A 27,601-nucleotide genomic window follows, 5' to 3' on the forward strand; every position below is an offset into this window, starting at 1 on the left:
ATTTTATCAAAGTTTCCCTTTTGAAAGTTTAGCACGAGAGCCTTGGATTTGCACACTGTTCCTTTTCCAGTCATTAAATCAACATCCTCTTTTGGGTAATTGCCAGGTTCTTATGGCCTGGATTGGCCACTGTTGGAAACAGGATGCTGGGCTTGATGGACCCTTGGTCTGACCCAGTATGGCATGTTCTTATGTTCTTATGACAAACACCACCTGAGGCACAACCTAGAGGACGGAAGCTCTTCCAGCTTGGCCACAAGTCCTGCCAGTCATGTGGATCATCAAGGGCCTGTAACCATAAAACCATGGAAAGGTGGGGATTGACCTTGGAAATGGACCAATCTGCAAGCTGTTTGCCCCAGGATTGCTCAGCCTATGTGCTTTAAGATTGGCCATAGATAACATTAGGATTGAAACTGATACTAGCTATTGTTACAAGCAAACTACTCTGCATATTTTCTGGGTACATACATACATACATACATACAAACAATGGCACCATATGACTGTCCGTGAGCCTCAATGGCCAAGGGCCTTGCAGCACCATGACATCTCTGTATCTGACTAAAGCTACCTGCGATGGGTCAGTCGAGGCAAAGAGCTTTGAACACACCTTAGTGTTGGGTTCAATGACATGAACCTTTTCTTAGGAGAGATATGGGTGCGTTTAGGGTCATTAGAAACTATACTGTGATGGTGTCATTTATGAGGTAACCGGCAACTATAAGTGAAGGCAGGACACCATCTTATTCACAATCCTGCCTTCTCAGAGTCAGACCTGCATCCTTGTCTAACCTCCCTGAGAAGCTATCCTAACCAACATGATATTCCAATGGCCAAGGTCTTCACCATCTGCACATGATAGTTGACATTTAGCCTATGATGGTGTAGCAGGGTGCATCTGTGTATGGGTGCATGCAACCACAAAAAGGAATGCTAGCTTGGAAGGCTCTGTGAGCATTGTGGGAATGGCACATGGAGCACAGGTGTTTTACCCAAGGCTGTAAGTGAAGGCCTGCTAGGTGAGCACTCTGATGTCTGCAGTAGGGTTGCCAGTTGCCTCCTGATTTTAGGACAGGTTGATCCAGTCCTGGTTTTAACCCACTGCAAGCTGGGACTTGTTCTGATTTCTCTATTGCATTTCTTAGGAAAAGCAAGACTATAAATTCCTGCATGCAGGGGAGAAAAACCAGGACTCAATCAACATGTACTGTAAACCTGGAGCCAGTTGGTAATCCTAGTTAGCAGTGGCTGTGAAACTGCTGAGCAGTGCTGTCAGCAGTGTCTTTGCACACCCATGTGACAACAAGCCTCCCCAGAATGGGTGCATAACTTCACATGCACACATGTGAAGTTATGCACCCATTTGTCAGCTATGGGATGAGGCTATAAAAAGGGATCACTGTCATTGATACTTTAAACTGTCTTCCTGTAACTTTAGACTGTGTCGTTAAGATTTAGAGATAATTGTGATTTATTTCATTTCTAAAGCAGTTGCTCTCTATTCTTGAGGCCCAGCTGGAGTCCCATCATACCTATGGACAATCTCACCCACATGTGAGGGTTAGGACAGGGTCTGATGGAGGCCTGCCAAAGCAAACACCACTAGCTAGACCAAGCTATGTACACTGTGTTGGCAGTAGTACACAAACTCTCTTGCGACACATGCTTCTTTTAGTCTATCAGGCAGAAAACATAATGCCAGCTACATGTAATTGATGTATTTGACTACTGTTTTTCAAGTACAATCTACTGCTCCATTGTCAAGAGGAATCCTAAGTAGACATTTGTCTTTTCTGTTACACACTGACCCAGACAAAGGAGAGGTGAGTAAAAGAAAGATAACAGAGAGGAGAGCAGCAGCAAACATTCTACTGGCCTCCCTTCCCTGGAAGGGGATGGGGTAGTTGAGGCCTAACAGGGAAAGTAGCATTCTATTAGGTTTTGCAGAAGCTGGCTGCCACTCAGCGTGGTGTCCTTGGCTTGTATGGGGTGCACATGGGTAATTCAGGGGTAGATCCGGAAGTATCTCCATTGATATTCCATGGCGAAGAGTGAGATTATGGAATATACAACAGAGCAGCACTATTGTCTCCTACTTTGGGTGGGGCATACATTAAAGCTCCACCCATTTTGTCTAAAAGCAAAATCTACTTTTGAGAACTCCAAAGGTGTGTTCTATGACATAGTGCGTAGAACATAAGGCCTCGTTGTAGCTCGTCTCCACTGGCATGTTGGGAATAGCAACTGGGGGTGAGAAGCCAGGTCCTGCAACCATAGCCAGAATCTCCTGTGTCAAATACAGATTTAGGGCATCAATCACAGCACAGTCACTTTGAGATCTGGCTACCAAACTACAGCATGCTATAAGACAGTAGAAGCTAGACTGCAGCTTAGCCTGAGTCTTAAAAGCCTATCTCCCTAACCTAAATGCATGCCACATATTTCTGGGACAGACCAAGCTAAGGCTACTCGCTCGTAGCAGACAGCCAACCTTGAAGGAATATATAAAAGCTGCCACACCTTTCCTAGCAGAAAAACTGCTTCCTCATGGTCTGATTGAGAAAGTCTCTGTCTGCTCTGCAGTATGTCCTCCAAAGATACCAATTTGTGAACCCTGACACAGGGAATATGCCTGGCTCCCAAAATGTACAGGCCACCGCTTCTGGTTTATCTGTGTGATGGCCAAGGCAAACTGTGTCTGATATTCTGGCTGACCCATCACTACCAGGTCACATGTGGTCTGGAAATACCAGCAGTGGTAGACACTTCAAGCTTGTGATTAACCAATGAGATTTCTACTGTTCCAAATGGGAGGATGGGAGCAGGCTACTTTTTAAAGTGAACACGTAGAAAGTATATAGTGCCCTTACACACCAAGCTTTATGGCAAGTGCATTGTTTGCCTCACAAGATTATCAGGCCTCTGCAGAATGGGGAGAAAAAGGCAGGCCCTGGGACAATGACCTGCAGATGTAACTGCACAAGACACTTGTCATGTCAGCGATGCTGTTACATCCCCCACAGCCCCTTCCCCATGTCCATGTCATTTGCCACAAACACATAACCAGAGATAGAATAGAGAAAGAAGCATCTCTCTTACCTATGAGCCAACCATCACAGTAGAGGCCATACTTAAAATTGTCATAGAGGCCTGATTGCCTAGGTATAAAGGAATTGTGCACAGCTCCCAGGTACCTGGCCACCATGTTGAGGATGCAAGTTCGAGCATCACATACCACTTGCACGTTGATGGAGTGGAAGAGCTTTTTGTTGCGGACGATCTCCTCCCTGTCATGGGGTGGGATGATGGCCATATGAGTGCAGTTGATAGCTCGCAGAACATTGGGAAAGACTGTGAAGGCATAAAAGCCTCTCTTCAAGTCCATCAATTTCTGCCTGTCCTGAAGAAATAGTATGTAGTAATTAATGCTGTCAGAAACAGCTGTTATGTCCTAGTCCAGATAGCAGGAAAAAATGATTTCAGACATTCCCCCCATGACCCCTACGGTTTCCATGAAATGCAGAGTGGCCAATAGTTGGTGAGGCCTGTCACAGTGTGGGACCTTTCCGTCACCGGATCCAGATCTCCTTGGATTTCTTCATATAATTCCAAGATAGCCCGAGAGCTGAGGTGATACCTGCTAACCACATAATCCTCTATCATGCCCAGCAATGAGGCTTGGGTAGGAAAGATGCGCTCCCTGTATCTCTTCTGCCATGGCCGCCTGCATGCCAAGTATTGCTGTGGGCCCCAACCTCTCCCTGCAGGGCCAACGGCTCAGCATCTGGTTCAGGGACGTCCTAGGAGAGGTTGGAACTGCCTTTGGGTGTTCTTGTGGTAGTTGTTGTTCTTGTTGTTGTTGTCTGCGGCGAGCCTCAAGCATCCAGGATCCCCCAAAAAGTAAACTTTCCACAAACATTATAGGTTTAGGAAGACAGGTCAGGTAAGAACAGGTGTTTTTATTGGGTCTGGTAGGTGATTGCGATAATGGCACTGGTTACTAGATTTAAAGTGTTTTCCCCTGTTCCGCAAAAAAAAGGTGTAGTTTTTTCTGACATTAAATCCCACGTTACTGTACATTAATCTACCACATTCTGTAGCCAGTATGAGATCCCAATTTATATTAACTCCTCCCACTTGCATAACAAATGTAATATTTGCATGCTAACTTGTGTTGCGATATTTATTGCGTGTATTAGACCCATTTAATGTGCGTTTGGGCCCTAACACATTTTGATGAAGACCCAGTTAGATTATAAGCCCTCTGGGGATAGGGAAATATCTACTGTACCTGAATGTAATCCACTTTGAAGGGCCAAAAAGCAGAATATAAGCCAAATAAATAAATAGACAATCCCAATTTGGTTTAGGCAAACACAAAAACTTATGATTAAAGGTGTTAAAGATTGCTGATAGATCTAATAATACTAGAATGAAATTTGTTCCACAATCAAATACTTGAGAAATGACATCAAGACTAAATTTTAGTAATGGTTCAGTACTGTGCTTCTGCCTAAACCCAAACTGGAATTGGTTCAGACAATCTGAAAGGTCTTGTAATTGCCTTAGAATGGAAGTTTCAATCACTTTGGCTAGAAATGGAATTGAAGAAATGGGCCTATAATTGGATAAATCAGTTGCATCAGCTTGTGACTTCTTTAAAAAAGCATGAAGTGAAGCTTTTTTTTTAATGAAGGAGGTAAAATACCTGATTCAAGAGAGGAATTTACCAATCAAGCAAAAGGCACACATATATCATCTATCAGCACGCTCATTGCTGCTGTACTACAAGGATACAAAGGGTGGCTGGTCTGATTCATCGTTTTCACTATTTGAATAATATTTTCAGCAGATACAGTATCAAACTGGGACCACAAAGAATCCTTTGGATCTATCTTTCCTGGGAAAGGAAAATAAAAGAATTCTTGTCCTAAATCTGCTTTTCGTTCTGGTAAAAATACAGTAAAAGTATCGGGATGTGTAATGGCAATAGAATGATGTGTGACAACAGTTGAATTAGAACTATCATTTATTAATCTTGCAACTGTGTGAAACAGCTCCCTGGTGTTTCTACTTGCAGTTTGAATTGACTTGGATATGAAAGATTTCTTGGTCTTCATTAGTTCATCTCTGTACCTGGCTAAAGCAATGTTATAGCTATCTTTGTCTTCCTCCCTACAGGTTTTGCATCAACATTGTTCGTGGGTCCGCAGATCAGATTTTAACCTCTTTGATTCAGAAGCAAACCAGGGAGCACTGGTATATCTTCTAATTATTCTCTGAGGGACGATATCTTCGATTACAGAGGACAATGTGTTATTCCAGTGGTTTACAGTTCCTGTGATGTCCTTAGTATCAATATCTACAATCTGGGGAATTCTCTTCTCCTACAGCATATCTACATCAATATACCCTTTTTTCACTACTTGAGGAGCTGCATGGATTATAATATGAACCGCATTAGGTAAGGCTATATTAAATTTAATCATAGGATGAAAATGCCAAAGAGTTTAACTGCATGAAATACCAAAAAACCTGGACTGAGAATGGAAAAGCATGGCTTTGGGAATGCTTTCCATCACAGATTTTAGAAGAGATGTGTTTGGGTGTGAAGTTTACCTTTAGCTGTGTGTGACCTTGTGGTAGGTATATGTTTGGGAGGAATGGAGGGTGTAGATATATGAGGGGATATAGGTGAGGGATGTCTGTGTGTGTGCATGGATGGGTGGGTTGAGGTGCTGGTGGAGTGTGCTTGGAGATGTGGGGAGTGCTTAGTGGCTGTGCTTAGTATTAGTGTGTACTTGGGGGGAGTATCTGGGGGGGTGGATGTATGGGGTGTATTTGTGTTTTGGGGTGTATAAGTTTTATGTGGATTATTTTCCCTCTCTCTGTCTTTCTCTGCCTGTGGTGCTGTGTGGCAAAGTACTGGCAGGGTGAGGGGGTTATTTGGAATGGGAGGGGTTTGTAGTGGGGTTGTGTGTGTATAGGGATTATGAGGCGTGCTTTTTTGGGGGTATGGCTGTATGAAGATAAAGGACGTGCATATCAGGGAGAGTGTGTGTGGGGGGGGGGCTGTATGTGTGAGTGCATGAGAGGGTTATATGTAAGTTGGATGTATGTGGAAAGTTCCATGCATCTGGGTATCTGTGGCTGGGGTAAGGGTATATATATACAAAAAAAAACCCCAACGTAAAGAACGTGGGAGAAAACTAGCACTTTTATGAGTTCAATAAACTATTTAAAAAATGTGGTTTCTTAAAATTATTATTCTTTTAGTGAAAGTTTAACAATAACCTATCAATTTTCACAAAATAAATTTTCAACATATCATTAAGTATTTCATTAACACTAAATTCAACATTGAGTCCACTTAGTTATAACCCTCAATCCTCTCCTACTTCTTACCTCAATCTTACCCTAACTGGACTTTGTATTCCCTGACCACATTGATGTTATTATTGGTCTTACTTGTTGGATACACCGTTTTTTGCTTCAAAGATCTTATTTATATAACTTAAATCACAATCCTATATGCATTTAATAACAGTATATTAATGGTGTATTCCATTCAGCTGGTTCTATCTTCCATCCCGACAAGGTCCTCGTTTCGCCAATTTGGCTTCTTCAGGGGAATACTCTTATTAAGACCAAACATCAACAGAAAGCAATGACTTCCACCACTTGTATCTATAATACATAAGACAATATTGAAATAAACTGCTTTTCCCATTTCCTAAACCCCCACATATGCTATTTCACCAAATTTACCCAAATTTTATTAAAACATCCTATATATCATTATATATGAATATATGTATTTTGAATCCATAATTTATATATAAGAATATTCAAAAATGATTTAAATGAACTTTTCTATAGTCCGGTATAGTCTTGAGATGCTCCCACAGTGAAACAATTGTTATATTACCTCTCTGCTAAGTCAGAAACCCGGACTATACCGGACTATAGAAAAGTTCATTTAAATCATTTTTGAATATTCTTATATATAAATCATCTTGGAAGAGGAAGGTTGAAATAAATTCTTGTTTGAATCATTTTATAGGTTCACATTCGGGAGTTTTAAAATAAATTAATAGGAGCCATTGAGCCGGAGTGAATTGAATGTGCTTTTTCTGATCCACTCCTTTATGTTCAGGTAGGAGTGGGTTTCAGGATGAGGTTTTTATAAATTACATCGTTTATTAATAATTATTTATGGATTCAAAATACATATATTCATTAGGGATGTGAATCGTTTTTCAACGTTTTTCCCAGTTAGTGCGCACTAACTGGGAGTTAGTGCGCACTAACTCCCAGTTAGTGCGCACTAACTCAATTTAGTGCGCACTAACTGAAAATGATACAAATAAACACTTTCCAGGTCACTGAAGGTCAGTTAGGAATGAATATGTGTTCCTATTGGCTGGCTGCCCTCTTATCTATTGATATTACCACGGTTACCACTGAGGTGATGGTTGGGGGGATGGGAAATGGAACTGGAAACTAACGAACACCAACAGAAAATGAAACAAAGTGTTCACACTTCCCAGGTCAGTAAAGGTCACTTAGGAATGAATATGTATGTATGTATTCCTATTGGCTGGCTGTGCTCTTATCTATTGATGTTACCAATATGGTTGGGGGGATGTGAAATGGAAACAGTTGGAAGCTTGACAAAAAAAGTAATGTAATGATCAGCACTCACGTGACTAGAACTTGTTTGTTTATTATTTTTGTTAGCAGGCACCTGAAATGCTAGTGCATGTTGAATTTGCCAATCACTGTGCATTTTAGAAAGGTGGTCCTGGCTGGAACTGTACACAGTTCAAATATATGTAATTGATTGTTGGTAAGTGTATTTTTTAAGTAGCCACACTGGCACCAGTATGTTTACTTTTCCTCCTACTTAACTCACTAGCTCAGCTTTGTAAGAAGGGCTTCTCTGCTTGTGTGTTGTTTTTGTTTGGTGTGAGGAGAGCAGAAACATCAGATCTTTATTCAATCTACTACAGTCATCTCTTACAGTGCCCTATCCCTATTAATACCAGGAGTGTTGTGATCTTCCTGCACACAGTGCCCTAACCCTGATACCAGTCTGAGACAGCTCCCTCCCTGCATTACTAGTGAGAGGCTGGCTTCACAGACAGGGGGGAGCTTCCTGACCCTCACTCCTGACTTCCCCCATGTCCCAGCTAGTGAATGGTGTGTGGGTGAGGGGGGGGGGGGGGGGGATGGTGAAGTCTGAGACAGCTCCCTCCCTGCATTACTAGTGAGAGGCTGGCTTCACAGACAGGGGGGAGCTGCCTGACCCTCACTCCTGACTTCCCCCATGTCCCAGCTAGTGAATGGTGTGTGGGTGGGGGGGGGGGGAGGATGGTGAAGTCTGAGACAGCTCCCTCCCTGCATTACTAGTGAGAGGCTGGCTTCACAGACAGGGGGGAGCTGCCTGACCCTCACTCCTGACTTCCCCCATGTCCCAGCTAGTGAATGGTGTGTGGGTGAGGGGGGGGGGAGGATGGTGAAGTCTGAGACAGCTCCCTCCCTGCATTACTAGTGAGAGGCTGGCTTCACAGACAGGGGGGGGCTGCCTGACCCTCACTCCTGAATTCCCCCATGTCCCAGCTAGTGAATGGTGTGTGGGTGAGGGGGGGGGGGGGGAGGATGGTGAAGTCTGAGACAGCTCCCTCCCTGCATTACTAGTGAGAGGCTGGCTTCACAGACAGGGGGGAGCTGCCTGACCCTCACTCCTGACTTCCCCCATGTCCCAGCTAGTGAATGGTGTGTGGGTGAGGGGGGGGGGGAGGATGGTGAAGTCTGAGACAGCTCCCTCCCTGCATTACTAGTGAGAGGCTGGCTTCACAGACAGGGGGGAGCTGCCTGACCCTCACTCCTGACTTCCCCCATGTCCCAGCTAGTGAATGGTGTGTGGGTGAGGGGGGGGGGAGGATGGTGAAGTCTGAGACAGCTCCCTCCCTGCATTACTAGTGAGAGGCTGGCTTCACAGACAGGGGGGAGCTGCCTGACCCTCACTCCTGACTTCCCCCATGTCCCAGCTAGTGAATGGTGTGTGGGTGAGGGGGGGGGGGGGGAGGATGGTGAAGTCTGAGACAGCTCCCTCCCTGCATTACTAGTGAGAGGCTGGCTTCACAGACAGGGGGGAGCTGCCTGACCCTCACTCCTGACTTCCCCCATGTCCCAGCTAGTGAATGGTGTGTGGGTGAGGGGGGGGGGGGGAGGATGGTGAAGTCTGAGACAGCTCCCTCCCTGCATTACTAGTGAGAGGCTGGCTTCACAGACAGGGGGGGAGCTGCCTGACCCTCACTCCTGACTTCCCCCATGTCCCAGCTAGTGAATGGTGTGTGGGTGAGGGGGGGGGGGAGGATGGTGAAGTCTGAGACAGCTCCCTCCCTGCATTACTAGTGAGAGACTGGCTTCGCAGACAGGGGGGAGCTGCCTGACCCTCACTCCTGACTTCCCCCATGTCCCAGCTAGTGAATGGTGTGTGGGTGAGGGGGGGGGGGAGGATGGTGAAGTCTGAGACAGCTCCCTCCCTGCATTACTAGTGAGAGGCTGGCTTCACAGACAGGGGGGAGCTGCCTGACCCTCACTCCTGACTTCCCCCATGTCCCAGCTAGTGAATGGTGTGTGGGTGAGGGGGGGGGGGAGGATGGTGAAGTCTGAGACAGCTCCCTCCCTGCATTACTAGTGAGAGGCTGGCTTCACAGACAGGGGGGAGCTGCCTGTCCCTCACTCCTGACTTCCCCCATGTCCCAGCTAGTGAATGGTGTGTGGGTGAGGGGGGGGGGTGGATGGTGAAGTCTGAGACAGCTCCCTCCCTGCATTACTAGTGAGAGGCTGGCTTCACAGACAGGGGGGAGCTGCCTGACCCTCACTCCTGACTTCCCCCATGTCCCAGCTAGTGAATGGTGTGTGGGTGAGGGGGGGGGGGGAGGATGGTGAAGTCTGAGACAGCTCCCTCCCTGCATTACTAGTGAGAGGCTGGCTTCGCAGACAGGGGGGAGCTGCCTGACCCTCACTCCTGACTTCCCCCATGTTCCAGCTAGTGAATGGTGTGTGGGTGAGGGGGGGGGGGGGATGGTGAAGTCTGAGACAGCTCCCTCCCTGCATTACTAGTGAGAGGCTGGCTTCACAGACAGGGGGGAGCTGCCTGACCCTCACTCCTGACTTCCCCCATGTCCCAGCTAGTGAATGGTGTGTGGGTGAGGGGGGGGGGGAGGATGGTGAAGTCTGAGACAGCTCCCTCCCTGCATTACTAGTGAGAGGCTGGCTTCACAGACAGGGGGGAGCTGCCTGTCCCTCACTCCTGACTTCCCCCATGTCCCAGCTAGTGAATGGTGTGTGGGTGAGGGGGGGGGGGGTGGATGGTGAAGTCTGAGACAGCTCCCTCCCTGCATTACTAGTGAGAGGCTGGCTTCACAGACAGGGGGGAGCTGCCTGACCCTCACTCCTGACTTCCACCATGTCCCAGCTAGTGAATGGTGTGTGGGTAAGGGGGGGGGGGGGGAGGATGGTGAAGTCTGAGACAGCTCCCTCCCTGCATTACTAGTGAGAGGCTGGCTTCACAGACAGGGGGGAGCTGCCTGACCCTCACTCCTCCGGGGTATTGTGATCTTCCTGCACACAGTGCCCTATCCCTGATACCAGGGGTGTTGTGATCTTCCTGCATGCAGTGCCCTATCCCTATTAATACCAGGAGTGTTGTGATCTTCCTGCATGCAGTGCCCTATCCCTATTAATACCAGGAGTGTTGTGATCTTCCTGCATGCAGTGCCCTATCCCTGATATCGGGATGTGTGCAAGAAGATCACAACACCCCCGGTATCAGGAATAGGGCACTGTGTGCAGGAAGATCACAACACCCCCAGTATCAGGAATAGGGCACTGTGTGCAGGAAGATCACAACACCCCTGGTATTAGGGATAGGGCACTGTGTGCAGGAAGATCACAACACTCCTGGTATTAATAGGGATAGGGCACTGTGTGCAGGAAGATCACAATACCCCTGGTATCAGGGTTAGGGCACAAGTTCTAGTCACATTGACTGATCACATTACTTGTTTTGTCAAGCTACCAACTGTTTCCATTTCCCATCCCCCATATACTGTCAGTAGGAAACTTGGTAACATGAATAAATAAGAGGGCAGCCAATAGGAATACATATTCATTCCTAAACTGACCTTAACTGACCTGAAAAGTGTCAAATTGTATCATTTTCAGTTAGTGCGCACTAACTCCCAGTTAGTGCGCACTAACTCCCGTTAGTGCGCACTAACTCGAGTTAGTGCGCACTAATCGGAAAAAAACGATTTTTAACGATTTTTTAACTAAAAAATCGTGCCTAAGACGATTTTCTTGCCCTGCCACACGATTTCTATCGTTAAGACGATATGGAAAACGATTCACATCCCTAATATTCATATATAATGATATATAGGATGTCATAAGACATCCTATATATCATAAGAAATCATAAGAGTGCAGAAGGGGTTTAAGCTTTTTGAGCACTTGTAATTTGAAAAAGCACTCTTTAGTTGTGTTGTTGACGAATCTTTTGAGGTTCAGCTGGTTGTCCAGGAGCACGCCTAGGTCTCTTACATGCGACGTGTTTCTGAGGTTGTCCGGATTAGTTGCAGGGGAGTTAGGGTGAGAGTGGCTTTCGTCCTGTGGTTGGTCCTCTGGGTGGATGGCGGTCTTCCTAACAAAGAGGTTTTCATCCTGGGAGATGATGAGGAATTCAGTCTTGTCTAAACCAAAGCAGTTGCTGAGGTGTGTTATACTGCTGATGCTATAGGCACAGCTCCTCAGCTGACATGAACTGCAGCATCAGTGCTAGCACGGGCACTATCACTAGCCTTAACAGTTGCCTTACCAGTAGCAACACAAGTTAACATTTCAAACAAACCTCAAGCCAGGCAATAGTGAAGGGAGAGTTGACCCTTCTGCTGATGGATTTGGAAAAACATGCCTTCTCCATCCAACTATCACAGTGACAGCCCTGGGGCAACTTCTTCTAAAACATTAACAAAGAGAACCCTAAGTCTGGCCACTGAGTGCTGCTGATCTGTTATGAATGAGACTTCCATCCCCCCGGAGTTGTGTGTGAATTCTGCCTTTGCAGAATCCCTGGTCCTATCTAACCTGGGGAGTGGACCTGTTCTGGGAATTGAATATAGGTCTTCTGTAAGGCAGTGCATAGCACTGCCACTGAGCTGTCAGGCTGGCCCATTTGTGCTAATTTTTTACACTCTTTATTCCATGCCTGGGGTTGCATACATAGCTGGTACTGCTGAATATCCGTAAAGCACAAAGGGCTATTTTTCTGTGACATTCGGAAATTGCAAAAAATCATCAACAAGATTAAATCTCCAAGGTCGTAGCTGAACATCCCCTGAACCATGAAGAAAAAGTGCAGCCAAATAAATATACTCAGCCACTCGAAAGACTCAGGAAGTTTGCAGAATTAAAGCCTAAGTGATCATTTTAAGCTATAGGTTCCATATAGGTATAACTAAATCTTCATTTGAGTCGGGTTTTGTTTAACTATTAAGTTCAAGAGGAAATTTCTCACTTAAATAAGCAACTTAAATAAGAAGAACCATGTAAGGCTAGCTGACAATTTAAGAAAATAAAGGGCTTAGGGCTGCATAAGTTACTAGAGCTTGAGTAGCAATATTCAATAATTGCTATTTGAGACTTAACATCTTTAAAGATAAATGTCCTTTTTCTAAAATATATTACTTTGTGATGTGCCTCAGAGGGGAATCTTTCCAGAATAAAGTTTCCCATAAGAACTGTTTCTGGCAACATCTGCTATGGTGAAGACGTGGGTTATTATTGGAGAGATGCTTCAGGAAGAATTTGATTTGAAACCTGCTTCTGACTTGATGAGAAAAACATGCTGTTTTTGTGAATGTGCCCAGTCCATAAAACACCATCCTTCATTGCATTAATTATATTTTAGTTCGGCTTTTATTTGGTGTTATAATTCAATGTGTGTTTTAATTATGCGTGTACTTTTGTATCTTGTTTTGGATAACCCTATTTAAGAACTGGGGAAGTGGTTAAGAAAAAGTCTTTAAACAGATTGATAAATAATAAACATGCTAACTTAGTCCCATAGATTCTCTCTTAAACATTATTTCACATTGAATTTGTATAACTGGAAATTCCATGGCAATGTGAGGACTGTCACAGTGTCCATTAGAAAAATGAATATGAAGCTTCATCATTGGCTCTGAGAAGCAGAAAAGAGAATACATAGTGGTCAGTATTCAGTGATGCGGTGAGCAGCAAATTTATCTGGGGAAAGTGATGCACGTAACTTGTGCCAGATATTCAGTAGGACGTACATGCACAAGTCTCCCACTGAAAATACTTGGATCAAATTATGCATATAATTTGATCCGGGCTAAGGCAGGGACAGTTATTTTTCCAACCAGACATACTCACATAACTTTACCCAGACAGCATTGAATATGACTGTAGTCACAGGATAAGGTTAAATCTCACCCCAGGAACACCTCCATTGATGTCCTTTTTTGTCCAGATAAAATCATGTACAAGAAATGTAAGCTTTTAGCAGGCAGTGGGGGGAGGAATGGGAGAATGATCAAAACTCAGTGCTTTTGCAGGTGTAACTCCAAAGTTACATGCACAAAAGCTTTGAATATCAACCTCGTGCTAAAGATTTTGCCATGTGATTCAATGATCCTTCCTTTGCCACACCTTTTGGGTTAACATACAAAGCCACATTAAAATCATTCTTTATCGAGTGTTAACTGCTGATTCTAACATAGGCCTTATCTGCCTCAAAAGACTGCATTAAATGTTCTCTGTACATTAAGCCTAATGTTTTGCAAGAAATAGTGCATGAGACAAAAGATCGTATAAGGTCAGCCTATGCCATTTTGGATTTGGGGAACAAATGGCAGTAGGCATGATGACCATTTTCTGTTCTTATCAAATACGCGTTGATTTTAGATGGGGTAGGCTGGGGATGGGGACTTGATGGGAGGCCTGCTTTTGCTGTTGGGGTGAATGAAGGGATTGGGAAGGGGTCTGCTTGGTGCTGAGATATATCAGGGGGATGGGGATCCTCTACTTGCATATGTAGAGTGGGGAAAGGGCTACATCATGGCCCACATCAAGGGGCTTGCTGATTTGGGGAAATGTTTTTTGTATACAGCAGGACTTCGTGGAGGGAAGGAGGGTTATCTCTGGTTCAGGAGAAGGTTTTCTTTATATAGTAGAGCTTTGGAGAGGTACAGAGAGTTATCACTGGGCTGGGGGGAGTGTTTTTTTACATAGCAGAGCTTTGAGGAAGGAGAAAGAGTGATTATAGATCTTGAACGAGGATTGTTGGCAAATTGTGGCTTTGAGACAAGAGGAAGGATGTTCAGCAGGTTGGGGTGGAGAAGGGATGTTAGAGTGAGGAGGAGGATTTTGAAAGTGAATTGTGACTTTGGTGGTGATGATGGTGTGTGTGTGTGTGTGTGTGTTGGGGGGGGGGGGGGGGGGGTGGTGCTTGACCTGTTTTTGAAAGAATCTATCTGCTTACCTCAAGGAGTTAGGCAAATAGATCCTTTGAAGTAAATTTCCATTAAGATGCTCTAGATGGCTGGATAGCCGTCTAAGTTAACTCAAGATGAATTTTCAGCCACAACCTTGCTGACTTGGTTAATGCTAAAAATTCCTAAACTTAGCTGGCTATCATATAGCTATCTGACCGATGAGTGGTGAAATGAAAATATACCCCTTAATGAGCAACTTTATAGCTTAACATAACTAATAAGATACTTGTAGTTCTCTGTAGCAAATAGAAGCATTGATAATGCTGATAACCAAAGAGGAAATTTGAAATACAAGATTGCATGATTTTTCTAAGCAGTATGTTTGTTAATTTGTCTGGTAGGCATGTACTTACATTCCATATCTATCTATCTATCTATCTATCTATCTATCTATCTATCTATCTATCTATATCAGGGCTTAATTTGTAGACAGAAAGAAAGAAGCACTGTGGAAGGAGTGAGATGGGTGGGGCCAGGGCCAGATTTGACTTTTGCAAAGGGGCAGGACCAGAGCCAGGTGTGTACTCTCTTTCTCTCTCTCTGACACATACACACACACCTGCATACACATACTCAAATCAAAGCCCTTGTCTCATTGTAAGCAGCTCTGTTTCCTCCAAATTAGATACTAAGAATTGATAAGTAAGGGAAAGAGAGAATTTGAAAAGAACCTTGCCATGGAAGCAAAAACTCAATAATACAAACTTTTTCAGGTACATTCAAAGTAAAAATCCTGTGAGGGAGTCAGTTGGGCCATTAGATGATCAAGAGGTAAAAGGAGCACTTAGGGATGACAAAGTCATAGCAGAAAGACTAAATGAATTCTTTGCTTTGGTCTTACTGAGGAAGATGTATGATAGATACCCATGCCAAAAATGATATTCAAAGGTGATGATTATGCACAACTGAAACACATCTCAGTGAACCTGAAGATGTGCTAGGGCAAACTGAAAAATTAAAGAGTAGCAAATTACCTGGACCAGATGGTATACATTCCAGAGAACTGAAAGAACTTAAAAATGAAATTTCAGAACTGCTATTAGTAATTTGTAAACTATCATTAAAACAATCTATGATACCTGAAGACTGAAAGACTGCCAATGTAATGCCAATTTTTAAAAAGGGTTTAAGGAGTGATCCAGTAAATTAAAGACCAGTGATTCTGACATCTGTGCCAGGTAAAATGGTAAAAAATATCATAAAGAATAAAACTGATGAACATATACATAGGCATAGAATAGTGGGACAAATCAAATATGGATTTAGCCAAGGAAAGTCTTGCCTCACCAATCAGGTAATTATTTTGAGGGCATAAATAAACATGTGGATAAAGGTAAACCAGTTGATATAGTGTGTTTAGATTTCCAGAAAGCATATGAGAAAGTTCCTCATGAGAGACTTCTTAGGAAATTAAAAAGTCATAGGTTTGGTGGCAGTGTCCTATTGTGGATTGTGAACTGGTTAAAAGATAGAAAAAAGATAGTAGGGCTATATGGTAAATTTTCCCACTGGAGAAAGGTGAATAGTGGAGTGCCCCAGGGATCTGTTCTGGGACCATTGCTTTTCAATATATTTATAAATGACCTGGAAATGGGGACAATAAGTGAGGTGATAAAATTTGCCAATGTCACCAAATTATTCAAATTTGTTACATCACAAGAGGATTGTGAGAAATTGCAAGAGGACTTTGTAAAACTGGGAGACTTGGCATGCAAATGGAAAATTAAACTTAATGTGGACAAGTACAAAGTGATGGATTTAGGTAAGAGTAACCCAAATTATATCTACACAATGCAAAGTTCCACATTAGGAGTCACCATTCAGGAAAAGGATATAGGCGTCATCATTGATAATACTTTGAAATCTTCTCAGTGTGTAGCCACAACCAATAAAGCAAATAGAATGCAAGGAATTATTAGGAAAGGAATGGCGAATATACAGAGAATATCATGATGCCTCTGTATTGCTCCATGGTGTGACCTCATCCTGAATACTGTGTGTAGTTCTGGTAACCACATTTCAAAAAAGATTTAACAAAATTAGAAAAGGTACAGAGAAGGGCGACCAAAATGATAAAGGGAATGGAACGATTCCCCTATGAGGAAAGACTAAAGAGGTTAGGACTCTTAGCTTGGAGAAGAGACAGCTGAAAGGAGATGTGACAGAGGTGTATAAAATAATGAGTGGTGTGGAATGAGTAAATGTTGTTTACTCTTTCAAAAAGTACAAAGACTAGGGGACACAATGAAGTTATTAATAAGGAAAAATAATTTTTACTCAATACATGATGAAGCTCTGGAATTCACTGTCAGAGGATGTGGTGAAAGCTGTTAGTGTAGCTGTGTTTAAAAAAGGTTTGGACAAGTTCCTGGAGGAAAGGTCCATAAACAATTATTAAATTGGACTTGGGGAAATCACTTTTTATCCCCAGGATAAGCAGCATACCCCTGTCAGGTATTTGTGACCTGGATTAGCCACTTTGGAAACAGGATACTGGTCTTGATGGACCTTTGGTCTGACCCAGTTCGACAAGTCTTATGTTATGTTCCTAAGTGATCCTGTAACTACTGGGTCTATTCTGTTTCCTCAGGGGAGCCAGAACTATTATACACTGCCGGCTCTTCTTTGCTTTTTTGGGTCCTAGGAAAAAAGTGGCATAATGGCATTCTGGGTTGCTCTGCCAGAAATTAAGCCCTCATTAATGGACACAAAAAGGGGTTGGATTAGCATAAATCTGAAAGTTGTGAGCTGTGGTGCCATTCATCTAGGATTAAAGCGTTAACAATTAGCATTATTGCTCACAACTTTCAAATTTGTGCTAATTCAAACCTTTTTTTTTTGTCTGTTCTTTGCTCTGCAGTGTTTCCTTTGATATCACCCCTTCCCTTGTGTTCTCTACAATACAGGAGTCATGGTGGGGAGGGAGAACAAGACAGGAGGAGCTGGATTAGAGAGCAGAGTGATTGTGCCTCAGACTCAGCACCTTCTCCTTCTCTTTCATGCAGGCTGCCTGGAGGGGAAGGACTGGAGCAAAAAGTCCTGCTGCTCCACCTCTTACGCCTGAAAAGAAGTGCTGGAACTGCGTTCTACCCTGTTCCTCCTATTCCCCTACAAATTACACCCTGCTCTCTCTCTAACTATATATATATGCAAGGTATGCTTAGTAGAAATATAGAAAATAAAACTTGCAACTAATAGATATATTTTGTGAATAAATAAATAAATGTGGCACACATGCAAAAAATATGCATGCAGAAGCATACAATATATTCATACAAAAAAAAAACTGCCTTTGAAACTGAGAAGAGATTTCTGTGGGGAAAGCCATGATTCTGAGACCCGCCCCCTCCCCTGACATCATCGCAAACGGATCCGGGCAGTTTGAAAGGCGCCAAGCCAGCAGGCGCCGCGCGCCGAAGGGGTGCGACAAAGGGGCACTCCCCTTTGTGCACCCCTTTGTGTTATTTGTTTAATATGCTCCTTGTTATACCTTTTGCTTAATTGTTAAGAATTTTGATTTTGATGATTTTATTTTTGTAATCTCTTAGCCTCAGGTACAAAAATTTTAGATTGTAAGCCCTTTTAGGGGATAGTGAATTACCTATTGTACCTTATTGTAAACCGATGTGATATCTCTTTTTGAAATGAACATCGGTATATAAAAATTGTAAATAAATAAATAAATAAATAAATGATGAGCTCTGGAACCTTATCACCCTAGTCACAAAGGCCTGATAAATTTATTGAGGCTGGGATGGGGAGAACAGGAATCAGAAGAGGGAGGGAAGATCCCTTCTTACACACCTCCCAATGCCAATCCTTTCTCTTTTTCACTCGCATAGAACATGTGCCCCCGATCTTCTCATTCATTCACATGCAGCTCCTCCGATCCCCTCACTCACTCTCCGTACCCATTCTGATCTCCTCAATCAGTCTTTCCATATTCCCTCCAATCCCTCACTCTCTCCTAACCCCCCACCCCCAGTCTCCTCCCTTTCTCCCCACATCCTCTCCAATCTCATCGCTCACAACCCCATATCCCCTCCCGTCCCCTCACTCACCTCCCCACTGACACCCGCTTCCCATCCTGGTTTGGGGCTAGTACAACGGCAGTAATTATTTCAGCATCTTGGGCAACATCCTCCTCTTCTGCTGCTGGAGGTTTACTTGTTGCACTGAGAACTATTGCAGCACTGTGGCAGCCTACATGGATCAAAGTGTACCACCAATCCTGGGCAGCAGCAGCGAAGAAGGAAGTGACTTTAGATGTCCTCCTAGGCCCCATCTGGGATCATTGCAGGTGATACACTGTCAGTTCTGTTTCCTCTTCCACCCAGCACGCACCCCCCCCCCCCCCCCCCAGTCTCCAGCAGCCACTAACCCACTTCAATGTAAGTGTATTAAGGCAGATCCATTAATGTATACATATGTAACATTCCTTCATATTAATACACAATATACTGAGTTTGGAGATTCTGCACTCTGGAAGAATGACCCCTGATTTAATTTTTTTTCCCAGTGCCATAACAATTAGATTTGTAAAAAAAAAAAACAACTTATGCCCATAAGCGGTCAAGAAAGAAATGGTCTTTATGGTATCTTAGCTATCTTTTAAATCCATTGATTTTACTGGATTTAATTTATCACCAGTAGAACATAATTCTTAATAAATAAAGCCTGCCACTTCCACAGAAGCCTAGCATCTCAACTGACAGAAAATCATTTAGCTGGGAAGGAGAATGTTTAATATTGCCTTAGGGCTTGGCTCTGGTACTTACTTTAATACATGTTTTTATGCTGGAGGTGATTGCTAAGATATGAGGGAGATATTAGAACACTAATGAATCTGTAGCTTATACAGATAAAAAGTTTATGTACAATAAGGTGAGCTGAAGTTTTTTTCTCTAACGGTTTTAACCAAGTCTGAAAAGAAAATAGCAATGACATTTATTATTTTCAGTCATTGAACCAAAAGCCAAAACTTGTTCAGGTGAATTGTTAAAATAGCTTAAAAATGTTTTAATGGAGTACCTTTTGCCCACTCTCAGGAACTGCAGAAGCCCAGAGATATGGAAAATCAATGCCTGCGACAGGTCATTAGTGAAAAAGGTCAGTCTTATATTTTAAGATATTGAGCAAAGGACATTTCATGGGGGATGGGCGGGGGGAGCAATCAATTTTAGACTTCAGGAAACTTCACCCTTGACAGACATCAATAGTGAGGATTTCAATACTTCATTCGCTCCCTATGCCGTGCTCCAGCAGCCTGGAAATTGACATTGAAGGGTGTATAATAAGTACATGCTCGTCTGATGAAGTCTCCATGAGGTACAACAATCTTTACTGCCTTAACCGCCACTGGCCTGGAAATTCTGAGTCCCTGCTCAGAATCTTGGTTAGGCATGTCACCTTGTAATTTATTGGTGGTGCCAAATACTAGGTAATCTAGAGTCTTTTCAACTCTTGCAGTGTTCCTGGGGAAAGCATCTCATTTGCCTTTCTTCCATTCTATAGTTGTCCACGTAGGCATGAGAGCCTACGAATAGGAAGCTGCATGCTGCTGTTGCTTACTTTTGGCTTTCTTTCAGCGTAGCAGGCTACTGTAGTTTATGAAGTAGCCCTTTGAAAAATGCATTGTTAAGCCTGGAACTCAGTACAGAGGAGTGTTAAAAATGACTAATAAATTGTTGAGGTCCATAATTAGTCACCCTGCAGCTTGGCTAATTAACTGGCTAAACCTATCTGGCTAAGTTACGGGCAGATTTTAAAATTGTTGCTCATGCAAAAACAGTCACATGCAAGCTTATGCATGCCTCGTGCGAACAACGCTCATTTTAAGAAAATGAGCTCATTTTAAGAAAATTTTACTCTCAACTCAAGCAACTAAGAACTCCCGTCAGGGTAATCAACAACCTTTGACAACTCAATAATGTTCTTTCTTTTTTAATTTGGCAGGTTTTATTTACCTTGGTCATTCTTTTGTTATCTCATTGTTAATCTCTCTTTTGCCTCCTCTACATTCCAAGTTGCATTTTATCCCTGTTTTATTGTAACTGCTACCTTATTCTTCTATCACATGTTAATGTTTTTAAGTTATTAAGTATTTATTCTGTTGTCACACCTTGTTATTTGTAAACCGGCATGATGCGACTCCCATCGCGAATGCCGGTATATAAGAAATTTAAATAAATAAATAAATAAATAAATAAGAAGCCACGAAGCATGTGCATACATACCCGTGTGCGTGTCAAGAAGAAAAAGGCAGAAAAAGGATGGGGCGTGAGTGTTCCAGGATGGGGTCAAAACTTACAGGCATAAGTCCGCATTTTAAAAAAGCACATTGGCTTTTTCTCTGGGTAACTACTGCTGGCCCTGATGAGGAGCAAGTCTGGAGATCTCCAGTTTTAGGACTTTTTTTTTTAAATTATCTCTTTATTAATTTTTAACCAATTACAAAATAAGGATTACATACCTTACAATTCAGGTATAGCATATTACAGAGTAATAATACAACAATTTAAAGAAAAGAAAAAAAAAAGAAAAGAGAAATTTAACATCTTACTCATATAATATGCTCTCGCCCTGTATATACTATGAAATTAGAGAGAACGAAATGGAGAAAAATCATAGGAGCAGTACAAATATCTTTCCTTTTAAATAATATTAAAGAAAATAAAGGGTGGAGGGGATAATACTTAATTAAATACCTGAGTATTCAGCTAGTTTGAGCTGATTCCTCTTTTGATTTCAGAAATAACTCCAACTGCTCTGGCTCCATGAAAATATACCTTGTATTTTCTATCGTTAAGATACATTTACAGGGAAATTCTATTAAAATTTGTGCACTTAAAGAGCGGGGCTCTAGGACATAGATTAAAAAATGTCTTCCTATAGATTTGGGTTGATTTAATAATATCCGGGTACATCCATATCCTTTCACCCAGGTACAATTTATTCCTATTTCTAAAGAAACTTCTTAGGACATTTTCTCTTTCAGCTGGTATACTAAATGTTACCAGTAATATTCCCCTCCTCTCAATCTGCTCTTCCTGAGAGGTTTCTAAAAACCCAGATAGATCTTCTAAGGGAGATAATGTCTCTGGGTTTTTCCCAGATAATTCTCCATCCACTCTCCTATCTCCTTTCTTAATTAATTCTGGAAGAAAATATATTTTTGAAATTGTAGGTAAATTAGTAGAGGAGAAAGACAAAACCTCCCATAGGTAATTATTTAATTGTTCCTTGGGTGAAATAATTTTACACTTAGGAAAATTCATCAATCTCAGATTGTTATATCTGAGATTGTTTTCCAGATTTTCAATTCGTTTATCTGTCTTCAATTCCCTCTGAATTAGGCCAGCCTGTATTCCTTTCATCTGTAAAACCTGATTGTCTAATTCCTGTATCTTATTGGAATTAGCTAACACCACTGGATTAACAACTATAGATTGATCCTGGAAGCTTTGAAACGCTTGGGTCAAAGATATTATAGCTTTCTCAATCACTGATACAGCATTCCACAAAACATCCAAAGTCACTATAGCTGGTTTTTTTTGCAATGTAATCTCCGGTATATTTACTGGCAACCTCTGAAACGTATTTTCCATTCTGCCCAAATCAGTCTGATCTCTCCCTTCCATGGACAGTTGCAGCGAACTGCCTGATCCACTTAGAATCCCGATATTTATTTCCTTCAAGGCAGACAAAACTCTGTCGCCTTGAGATTGCCCAGATATCTTAAGAGAAGGTCCTTCCTCGATCACTTCCTCCCTCTGGGACAGCATCATACCCAAGGACTCTGCAGAACCTGCTGTTCTATCTTGGGCTGCAGGGGAGGCAGTCTCTGGAGCTCCAGGGCTCAAAGATGTCTCATCGAGGGGTTCAGATAACTGCTCCTGTTCCATCATCCCAGCCGACCCTCCTGGAGAAACCCCCACCGCGGGATAGAATTCTCTAATCGTCGTCTGCCCCGGGGTAGGTAAACGTGGGGTCGAGGTTCCCTCACGAACTTTCCCCTTTATTTTCATATGCGGCATTGATAATTCAAGGTAATAATTCATTATACAAACGATCTTAGAGAACTCTGCTTACCCTTCCCTTCAAATTGTCCATATTTATTCTTTCTGTGAGGGGCTGATCTCTGCGGGGATCCAGATATTAGAAGAAGTATCAATTCCTTCCCGGCCAGCTTTACACACACAAAGGCGCATTCCTGGCTTAGGCAGCACGCCGATGTCAGCTGTGCGTCGCTGTAAGCCTGATCTTATAGGCAATGCCTGGGTGCAGGGCGGATATGACGTCACACCCCTCCTCCTCAGCTCCGGGATCGACGAGTCAGCTTTTGTTAGACTCTTTTGCAGGGAAAAGTCTGCTGGGTTGGAAATCCTTCCTTGCCTCCTCACAAGCAGGTCAGCCCCCTGAGTTTTAGGACCTTTAACACAGCCTGAGGGTTCAGGGTCAAGTGGAGGGCTTGCATGATGAAGAACCACAGGGGTCTTGAAGCCCTTGACATGAATTGGGAAAACTAGTGGACTACTTGGAAAAACTGTTTTTTCCCTTGTGCAAGCATGTTTTAAAATCCACCTACATATGCACATGAAAGCCACTAAAGCCCTAGTGGAAATACATTCAAGGGGGTATTTTAAATTATATGCATGTACTTACAACATGCAATTAAATTCCACTGCCTCTCACCCATTCCCTTCTGCAAGAGCTTCCCGTAACAAGGCTTCCATCTGTTTACAAAATAAACCAATCAACCACTTCTTTCTAAGTAGCAGTATTAAACTTTAGCTTTTAAAAATGCGAAAGCTCAGGGAAGTTTCCTAATGTTAATCTTGGTTAAAAGTAAACTACCAGATGGTGGGTATTTTTACCACCTATAGTTAGACATAGCAGTGACAGCAATCATCAAACTTTAATAACAGTAGCGTAGCTTCCTGGGCTGTGATCTTCTTTGCTCCTTGGAAGTGTGCCCATGCAGAAATTTTCTATTAAATAGCATTGTAGTTAGAATCCTAAGGGACTAGCAAGGGTATCGTCTTGGACTTGAGAGCTCCTGAGTAATTCTGTCCTGGCTGTTGAAATTCCTCCATAGCTGAAGTTATCATTGAATGCTCTGTTTCTTCTAGGATGCTTACTCAAAGAATAATGGATCCAGTTAGTATAAAAAGAAACTGTTGATGAATTCTTGCATCAACATGCTCACATTAATGAGTAAAAGGGTTTTATTATCTAGCAAAGTGACTAATTTAAACCTGGATTTTCTAAGGTTGCAGACCTTAGAGAATCCAGCGGTAACGGAGGGTGGGCCTGTGAAAGCCGGCAGCGATTGCACCACCGCGGTGTTATCGCTGCCAGCTTTTGCACCCAATAGCACCATCGTAAAAGGTGCTATTGGGTGTGCTACTGGCAGCGATAAGAGTTCTTACCTTTTCACAGCCAGTGATGTTTCTGCCGTGTCTGCCCCAGTGCTGCCCTGACTCCTCCTCTTCCGGTGCCGACGCCACCCCGACTCCACTCCGATTTAGCTATCGCATGCGATCCCATTAGAAAATGACCCCCTTAGTGATTTACTTTCCTGTAGTACCATTTGCCCAATTCTTCCATTGGCAGTAATTCACAGATCTGTTCTCAGGAATACATGGCCAGTCATGTTTTCAGGATATCCATAAGAAATATACACGTGATATATATATATATATATATATATATATACATATATCAGAATAACACTCCTTCAGGAGTGGGGTACAAGCACATTTTACTTCAACAACTCTTATTATATACTAAACAAATTTTATTTTCTTAGAACAATATTCATACAAAAATTTTTTTGATTCACATTTCTCAAGCATTAATTATTAGAGATGTGAATCGGAACCGGAATCGGTTCGGATTCCGGTTCCGATTCACATGTGGGTTTTTTCCATCGGGCCCGATCGCGGTTTTGTTTATCGGCTGCGCCCCAGCCGAGAAACAAAAAACCCACCCCGACCCTGGAAAGCTAATCTCTTAGCTTCCCCCACCCTCCCGACCCCCCAAAAACATTTTACAGGTACCTGGTGGTCCAGTGGGGGTCCCGGGAGTGATCTCCCGCTCCGGGCCGTCCTTCTGCTCCCGGGCCGTTGGCTACCACTAATCAAAATGGCGCCTATGGCCCTTTGCCCTTACCATGTGACAGGGTATCCGTGCCATTGGTCGGATCCTGTCACATGGTAGGAGCACTGGATGGCCGGCGCCATCTTGTGCTCCTACCATGTGACAGGGGCTGACCAATGGCACCTTGTTTTTTGTAACTTTCCCTCTCCCTTTTTCTGATTCACTGTATTTAAAGTTCAAGGTTCTTATTGAAAATATTGTTTTTTACGTTACGTTATGCTTTACACTCCTTGTTATTTGTAAACCGGGTTGATGTGATGCCTATCATGAAACTCGGTATAACAAAAACAATAAATAAATAAATAAATAAATAAATAAAATAAATAAATATGGAGACAGACACAGAGAATTCTTTTATTAGACAGGTTAGTAGAACCACCAGAGGTGGCAGCAGTGAGCTGATATGCCCAGCAGGGCTGAAGTCCCTTAGGAACTGGAACCACGATCCCAGGGTTGCTGAGCTGTAGAGAAACTATAGATAGTGAGTAGACAGGGTATGCTGTATACATAGCCAGTACTTAGATGATAACTCACATAAGGTCTTGAGGAAGGGGTTAGGCCCTCGAGGAGCGAGTACCTGGTTCCAGGGAAAGCTCTGAGAGAGTGATGGTAACTCACAATTGTCTGTATCTGAGATAGCTTCTAGGCAGTAGAGAATCTTCAGTATTTTCAGGAACATGGGCCCTCGAGGAGCGAGTACCGGTTCCTATATGCAATCTGAAATAAAGGAAAGAGAGCGGGGCCCCCGAGGAGCGGGTACCCCTTGTAAGTCCGAGGAGGCAGAGTAGTGTAGAGAGAAGCGGGTCCAGATGAATCCCCGCAATCAATCCTTGCTAACTCAAATCGTTGGCGAATACTGAGACCTTTTATATTGGAAGCGGATGATGTCATTTCGGAGGATGCCCCTGAGGTTCGTGCCCTTGCTGGTACATCAATGAGAGCACGCACACGTGCTCCCTATGTCATCAGGAACATGGTGGATCCGCAGCATCGAGCGGGTCCGTGGACGCCGGAGGGAGACAGCATGGAGACGCCGCGGCAGCAAACGTCCATCAGACCCAGAGGGAGTCGCCACAGAGGTAGAGAGGGTGGAGTGAGGGCGTAGAGCAGCGACGGATGCAACAGTACCTCCCTTCAAAGAGCGATCTCCTCTTCGGGTACTAGGTTTTGGTTTCAAACGATACGCGAGGTGAAACTGATGAAGCATCTCTATATCCAAGATATTGGTCTGAGGCTCCCAAGTGATCAAATCGGGGCCGAAGCCTTCCCAAATCAGAAGGTATTCAAAATTCTTGCCTCTGTTACAAACATCCAGAATCTCTTTGATCTTAATTTCTATGTCATCTTCTGCATAGATGACAGGTGGATCATGAGATGTGGAAGAATCTTGTAGAGTGTTATTAATGATATCAGCAGCAATGGGTGGAGCTGCTGTGGACGTCATTGAGGAATTCAGTGGAAGTGGTGATGATGAAGAATGTCCAAAGTCCACTTCTAAAGATGACTCTCCAGTAGATGTTGCTGGATGAGAGATGGTAGTATTAGCAGCAATAGCTAACTGTTATAGACGCCACTGAGATTTCAAAGGAAGTGGCGGTTAGGGTACGTCCAAAACCACGTCTGAAGGTAACTTTCCAGTAAGCAACGGAATAAGGTGTAGGATTCAGCAGCAATAGTTCAGCTGTTCTAATGTCAGTGACCCTTCAGTGGAAGTGGCAAAGTTAGGGTAAGTCCAAAACCCGCTTCTGGAAAACTCTTCTGTAGATGAACTGGAAGAGGGGTGGTGACAGCACCAGCAATACAAACAGGCTGGTAGCTAGAGGTATCTTCTTCAGATCTAGATGGCAGCACCAGCAAATCAAACAGGCTGGTAGCTGGAGATATCTTTGTTGGAATCAACAGTGCTGTAGACCTTTAGCTCGACTTCCGAGTAAAACAATCGTAGCAGATATCTCTAAGTAAACATCCGTGAAGATGGTGATGATGTAGAGCGCCATCTAGCTATGGCGAACGTAGCAACCGCTATGAATTTTATAGTCCGTGAAGATGGTGAAGATGTGGAGCGCCATCTAGCTATGGCAAACATAGCAACCGCTATGAATTTTATAATCCGTGAAGATGGTGAAGATGTAGAGCGCCATCTAGCTATGGCAAACATAGTAACCGCTATGAGAGGAGAGGATCACCTTGCTGGTGGCTGAAAGGAATCAGTAAGTTTTTGCATTGTCTTTTTTAAAAGTATTGGGGCAAAGTTAACTATTTGGGAATATTATTTAGTGTGTTTGTGTGTTTGTGCCTTTAATAGTCAAAAAGGCAGTGAATAAACAAGTTAGACTGTTTGCATTTTTAAATAGTCAGTCAATAAGGTAGCTAGTAAGCAGTAGGTAGTGTGTTTATTTTTAAAAGTCTGCAGAACTGAGTGTTCTGCAGACTTTTAAAGAACTGAGTGTTTGTATTTAATACAAACTGAGTGTTTGAAGTGAAAAAAAAACAAACCACAAAAAAAAAACAAACCTCCCAAAAAGTAGCCAGATGCTAGACATAAGCTAGGAGCAGTGTATACCTATGTAAAAAAGATGAATAGTTCAGCTCAGTTACTCACCTTGGAAAGGTGTTGAGGTAGTGTGATTGGGTTTGAATAGGGACCAACATTTGTTAATCAAGAGAGCAGTGAGTCACTCTGACTGACTAACTGAAGTTAGACTGTTTGTGTTTCCCAGCCCATCCACCCCTAGCTCATCCCTTAATTTAAAGGCAGGTGCCACTTTCACAAAAAAAAAAAAAAAAATCAACAAAAACTTTATTGAGAATTCGATCAGACCCCGGTAGGCCACTACCAGACACAT

Source organism: Rhinatrema bivittatum, chromosome 5 (assembly GCF_901001135.1).
Source record: "Rhinatrema bivittatum chromosome 5, aRhiBiv1.1, whole genome shotgun sequence".
In the NCBI taxonomy this organism is placed as follows: domain Eukaryota; kingdom Metazoa; phylum Chordata; class Amphibia; order Gymnophiona; family Rhinatrematidae; genus Rhinatrema; species Rhinatrema bivittatum.